This window comes from Silene latifolia, chromosome 7, assembly GCF_048544455.1.
Source record: "Silene latifolia isolate original U9 population chromosome 7, ASM4854445v1, whole genome shotgun sequence".
In the NCBI taxonomy this organism is placed as follows: domain Eukaryota; kingdom Viridiplantae; phylum Streptophyta; class Magnoliopsida; order Caryophyllales; family Caryophyllaceae; genus Silene; species Silene latifolia.
This window is the reverse complement of record NC_133532.1, coordinates 117,896,612-117,903,013: the sequence shown is the minus strand read 5'-3', so window position 1 is coordinate 117,903,013 and position 6,402 is coordinate 117,896,612. Positions and strand designations below refer to the sequence as shown.

At 40.8% G+C, this 6,402-nt stretch overlaps 1 long non-coding RNA gene across 1 annotated transcript; it reads right to left on the bottom strand.

Moving 5' to 3' along the window:
• Positions 1 to 708: 708 nt before the first annotated feature.
• Positions 709 to 1,304, bottom strand: LOC141591290 (uncharacterized). Its single transcript, XR_012520790.1, has 3 exons — positions 1,163 to 1,304; positions 916 to 998; positions 709 to 747 (listed from the first exon to the last, which is right to left on the bottom strand). It is a non-coding gene; the product is annotated as an uncharacterized LOC141591290 (long non-coding RNA).
• Positions 1,305 to 6,402: the final 5,098 nt, after the last annotated feature.

Genomic DNA, 6,402 nt, shown 5'->3' with positions numbered 1-6,402 from the left:
CGGGGCTCGAACCCGCATCTTGTGCAATGGCACAATGCTCTTCCTTTTAATAGAATAACCTGAGATCTTGACACGACTACTATAACAACAATGGACCTCGCCATCTCGGAGGCCAAATTTTTAAAAAGGAGCGGTGAATTGACTCTTAAAATCTTTAATTAAACGCTTATAACAGCGTCGTCTTGCATTCATGTCATTCAGAATATCAGATACTTGTCGTACTTCCTCTAATTTAATGCACCTTCCTAGAATAGTCATCAATAGCCTACCAATGTATCGTTTATCTTAGCAATTTACATAGTACGAACCAAATGATATACAATGCCAAAAAAAAGGTTGAGAATTGGGCCTGCAACAAACAAATTCTACAATAGTGTAATACACAAATCATGAAACATGCTACATTTCATATGGAGTACTATTTTAATGTGAGACGGTTACTCAGCGAGTTACTTCTCTAGATCTCCTGCAACGAAATTGACTCTGGCAATGGCAAATTGGCAATACATTAAAATCACTCCAATACAGCTCTATTCCCTCAAGCACTTATTCTCACAATGCAGAATCACACATATAGTCTCGCAATCAATTAATGCGAGAAATAACAACAACAACAGCGAAACAAACAACAACAACAATACTTTTTCTCACAAATCAGAATCACACATATAGTCTCGCAATCAATTAATTCGAGCAGCCGTTAAGATATACTATTGTGGTCATTGATGCTCAATAAACGATTAGGACCTGTAGAATTCAGTCCAAGTTTCACAATGTGAGATTGTTGTTTCACAAATTGACCTCCTAGTTTCACGAACTTAGATGTAGGATTCAAAAACGCAGGAAAAACAGGAACATAACAAAGTAAACAACAAAAATTGAAATCGTGGTAGTAAGGTAAGCAAGGGAAAGGACCTGACGAAAAAACGGAGAAATCGTCTGCAATTGATTTTATGCACTCCTATTGTAGTCGATAATGCTCAAAAAACGAGTAAAACCTGCATCAAACGCCATTAATAAGTAAATTAAAGAAGATGAATAGGTAGAAATTGATCTTGAAATTAAAGAAGTAAATAGGTAGAAGATGAATCACAGAAAGCTCGGTAAAACAATGGAATGAAATTAGTGATTAATTGAAATGAATACTATTAATCGAAAGTACCTAAGCTGAGGACGATAACGGAGGTCGGAAGCTAGATGAAACGCAGTAGTAATGGCGGTTGGAAGCTCGATGAAAGCTCGGTATTAATGGCGGAAAAAAGAGTGAGCTGAAATCCAGATTGAAGAGAGAGAGAGGAACATGCAAAAAAAAAATGAACGAGTAATGACGATGATGAGTTAGTTGGGAACTATATAGAGGGACACGTGTCATAATCTGGTGACTCTATAATTCTTAGATCTGATGGTTTAAAATGAGTCCAGCCGCCTCACCCTAAGAAGGGTGCCTCACATGATTCAATCTCTCTCTCTCTCTCTCTCTATATATATATAAATATATATATATATATATATAGAAATAGGATCCCGTGCGAACTTACGAACTAATTTAAAAACACATGTTAATAGCCAAAAGCAAACAAACTCACAAACAAGAGCTACTAACGACAATCTTCCTTTCAAACCCACTCACTCACCCACCACCTTCATCAGCCGGCAACCGCCAGCCCTAACGCCGTCGTGTATCACCGTCGCACCATCGCCGGCGATCCCGACACCGATAGATTCTCAGGCCGCACACCATCGTCGGAGTTCAAGTGTTTCTTCTTTTTCCCTTTTCTCCATCTTTTGAAGGCCTCATATTCCACCACAACAATGTCGTCGTAGATCCGGCTCCACCACATCGTCAACCTATATCATGCCTTAATTATTGCGATTATTTTATGGATTTATATATCTGTTTTAGTAAATTGATGATTCATATCATAGTGTTAATAGAATTGAAAAAAGCTAGAGATTGTGCCGGTGGTTGAGGCAGAGAATCGAGGTTGATCGGCTGGGGATGTCGCTGGTAGGGGTGCGTATGAGTGGTGTTTTCGTGGTTGTTATGGTTGTGGTTGTCATTGGAGCGTTGTTAATGTGGTCATGGGGATAAGCGGTGATGGACCATTATGGTCGTGAGGAGGTTATGGGTGCAGTTGTGCGGTGGCAGAGAGTTATCGTCGGTATCGAGTTACGTTTCGGCAATTGGCATAGGGTTGTGTGTGGTGGGTCTGCGGTTTTCGGTGGGACAAATATGAAAGTGGTGAAGGGAGGTTACATGAAAGTGTGGGGCGATCACCGGTGAATGTGCTGGTGTTGGTCGTCTTATTTAGGTACTGGTCGTGGGGATGATTGGTCAGGTGGTGTCGCAGGTTGTGTTTGTGCCATAGTCATTTAGTGGGTCGCGTGGTTACACATTGTCAGTAAACATGTTCTGTCATGTGGTGCTCCAACGAGGCTTGCGAAAGTTTGCCACTGGATTAGTTACATGCTCTAAATGGTAGTTTTTCGTGGACAGTTGTTTTAGCAGGATTTTCCCTGAATGGGTCCGGCTTATTTGAAGAATAAGATGGGTATCTAGCTCTATATGTTTGGAGTATTTATAGATGAATTACAAAGAAAGAATTATGTAAAAAGAATAATGCTTATGTTATTTGAATAAACTGAATACAAGTTTGATAATTGGATGATCGTAAAATAATAAGTAGTGAAGTAATCTTCTATTGATAAATTGTGTATCCCTTTACAAATGCTAGATCAAAATATTTATAGCCATAATTATGAACGTTGTATTGATCCCCAACGTTCTTCTCTTTTGTCGGAGTTGTTGTCGGATTAATAGGGCGCATTCCCTATTAATTCGGTTGACTGGTTCTTCTCCAGCTGATTCTTAGCCTTTTCCTCTTTTGCACGTCTAAGTTCATGGGTGATGTAGTCCCATAATTAGTCTTGGTCTTCCTTGAGAATAGGACACGGTTATTTGACTTATACAACTCGTATTTCTTGTTTATCTTCTTAATCCACCGCTTTAATAATCGCCAAGCTATTCTATACTCGACCATCGCTTCTCTTCCAGGATTTAGTAGCCTGCTTGCCATAATATTCTTCAACAACTAAATAATAGTTAGATTTGTCCGGTCTTCGTTTCCTTCAATCACCTTGTAAGGTCGGGCCAGGTTATGGTCGGGCCAGGTAAATCTGGGCCTAACAATTGCCCTTGACATTTTACCCGTCTTTGGATCGGCCAGGGTGAGATGTCAATTTTACCGGGTTGAATAATAAAGAGACTTACACTTAATCAATGACTCTTAGACTCCTAGTTACCGTTGAACACTATAACGGCTAGGTGATGTCATGCTGAGAGTTTTGCAATCCCTAGGGTTTTCACACCGTTATAGATTTTCTATAAATACGGTATTTAGGGCAAGGTTATTTTTCACCAAATTTCCTCCACTTTCTTTGCTAAATATTCTTCTGAAATTCTTCTGAAATTCTTCTGAAATTCTTCTGAAATTCTTCCCTACTTCTCAGCAATCCTGTTCTGCTAGTTTATATTTTCTCGACAATTTCAATTTCATCACAATAAATCAAACACTCAGAGATATGGGAGCCAAAAAACGCCCTGCATCCCAGAAAGCTGCTGCTGCTGAGCCTGAACCTATAGACGTCCAGGAAGAAGAGGTGATGGAGATTGATCCTCCTGCTCGTGCTGTGGCTTTTAAGTACCAGGATTCTGTTTTCACTGCCCTTCAATCTTTGGATCCTTACTTTCCTGAAGAGAACTTGTTGAAAACAAATTATGACAAGATACTAAGGGAGAAGAAAATAATTCCCGTCGACGAGGTATGGATTCTCGAGTCTTGTCCATCGGGGCTAACTGGGTATCACCTGGTTGGTTCTCGTATTTTCGAATGGGCATTCAAAGCAGTCGTAAGTTACCTTTTACTCCCTTAATGATTGACACCATTCGTGCTATGGAAGTGTCACCTTTTCAGATTATGCCGATGGTTTGGAAACTTGTTCATTCCATAGAAAATTTATGTGCTAAACACAATCTTGTGATTACTCTTAATGATATCAAGGCAGTATATCATTTTAAAAATCCTTCTGTTGGTCGTTTTAATTTGAGAATTAAGTCAAAGATGTCTCCATTAATTACTAACCTGGACTCTGGAGATGACAAAAGTTGGGCAAAGACTTTCCTGTTTATCCTGGACGAGACTGGGGATCGGGCTTTGATTACTCGAGATATCCTCCCTTGGAGAGTGGTAGGTTTCCTGTACTCTTAATTTGTAGTTATATTGAATGAGCGTGAGGCATATAAGTCTTACCTGTACATTTTGTTCTTGTAATGTTTGTAGCTCCTGATTGGAATCATGATCCTCTTGACGAGGAGGTCATTGCAAGGATAGATGCTTTCCTTGCTATTCCCGAGGAAGAGAGGACTGGCCCTTGTTTGGGCGGGGAATTGTTGCCCCGGTATATGAAGACCAAGTTGACTGGGGTCAAAGTACCCAAAGGCAAGCCTAGCTCTCTTTGCTCTTTCCCCGTACGTCTTCTATATGTTTTTATGTTATCCGTTATCTTCTTGTCGTTTTCTTGTTTGATACTCACGTATATGCATTTTTATATATTCGATATTTAGGTCTTCCGCTAGGCTAGCCGCTTTTTTTCCGCAAAGGATTTGAAGGCTGGGGTGGCTAGGATTGCTTGAATCACCCAAGAGCCGGGAGGCTAGTGGGAGTGACAAGACACTTGATATCCTGGTTTCCGATATCCAGCCTTCCCAAGATCTACCCAGGGATAGTGTCGCCCGAGGTCGTCCGTGCTCAAAAAGGAGGAGGGAAGATGTGATCCCGGAAGATGAAGAAGGAGAGAAAGAGCCTATTCAAGCTCGGCCTCTCGGAGTATAAGGCAAAGCCCGCCAGATTGATGATATGGATGCTTTGCCGGTGCGGATAGACGAGTTTTCTGCTAAAATGAGCGGTCAACTCTTGTCTGCTAATACTCTTGAGTCATCTACCGTAGTGGTCTCTATTCGACTTCTCTCGTAACAAAGGTCATTGAACTTGCTTCTCGTGCTAAGGAGGTTGGTTGTAAGGGAATGTTTTTAATTGTTCATGTGTTTTTTATTTTGTTTTGTATTTGGGTGATTGATTTCGTTACATTGTAGGGATTGGATATTGGTTTGGTTGTCTTTGTCGGTTCAATGATGCCTGTGCCAAGGTTGCTAATTTGGAGGAAAAGTTGGATAGGCTAAACCGTGATCTCGCACACATCCGGGGGTAATGAAGTGGTACTTCAATCTCGGTTGGGGACAAAGGAGGCGGTCGTGGCTTTGTAGTTTGTGAGGTGGCTGCAAAAACGCCGAGAAGGTTGTCGGCAAGAGTTGGAGGCCGAGAAGCGCAAATGCAAGATCGCTTAAGAAAAAACGAGGAGCTTGCGGTGAAAAGGAGTTGGTGGAGGCGCGGTTGGTGATCTTTGCAAGATTACTTCTTCGGGAAAGGCCGGGTTGATGCTATGAGGGATCCGAATCTGACCGGGCTAATTGGAATCCGGACCGGGATGAGATGGCTTTGGACGCTCAGTATCCTGATTTGGCCAATATGGGTCAAGAAGAAGAAGTGGATTCTCCTCCTTCCAAGGCAAAGTCTGATGATCAAGAAATGGCGGATGGTTGTGAGTCGGTTACTGGCTCAAAAGTAGCTTAGTTTTGTTTTTCTTTTAGGTTTTGGTCTATCCAGGGGGAATGTCCTTGGAATGAATATTTAGAAACACACATTTTTTTTTTTTTTTTACCCATCCAGGGGGGATGTCCCTGGAATGGATGTTTTTTAGGTGTGTGGTAAGGCCATTTATTTTGGATGAATAAATATTTGGTCAAATTTTCTTGTGTTTTCAAAAGGTGATGTTGAATGTCTATCGGATCTGCCGATTATTCAACCTGGTTCGTGCCGATTTTGTCTTGGATCCGCCGCTTTAATGTGTTATGGGTGGGATCGTTGCCTGTTTGGAGGGCTTATGTCCCTTGCCTGTCTGGAGGGCTTATTACCCATTTATGTTATACAATCCAGGAATAGATTTTCCAGGTTTGTATGATAAGTTGAGCTCAGTATTATAAGGCTGTTTTTGCAACCTCAATTTTGGATATCAGTTGGATATTAGTTGAATGTTGGTGGGGGTAGCCCCCAATCTTTAAGATTTGTTTTAAATATAATGCAGTATGTAAAAACAAGTATTGAAGATTCTACTTGGTAAAAATATGGGAACATAGATCAGTACTTGGGCACGTAATTTTGAAGAAATCATATATTGCATTTATTCACGTAATGGCAAGTATCATACATGTAATTTCATATCAAGTTGGGCAGGAAATGTGAACACGAAAATTATACCTGAACCGGGAAATATATTTTATATGTG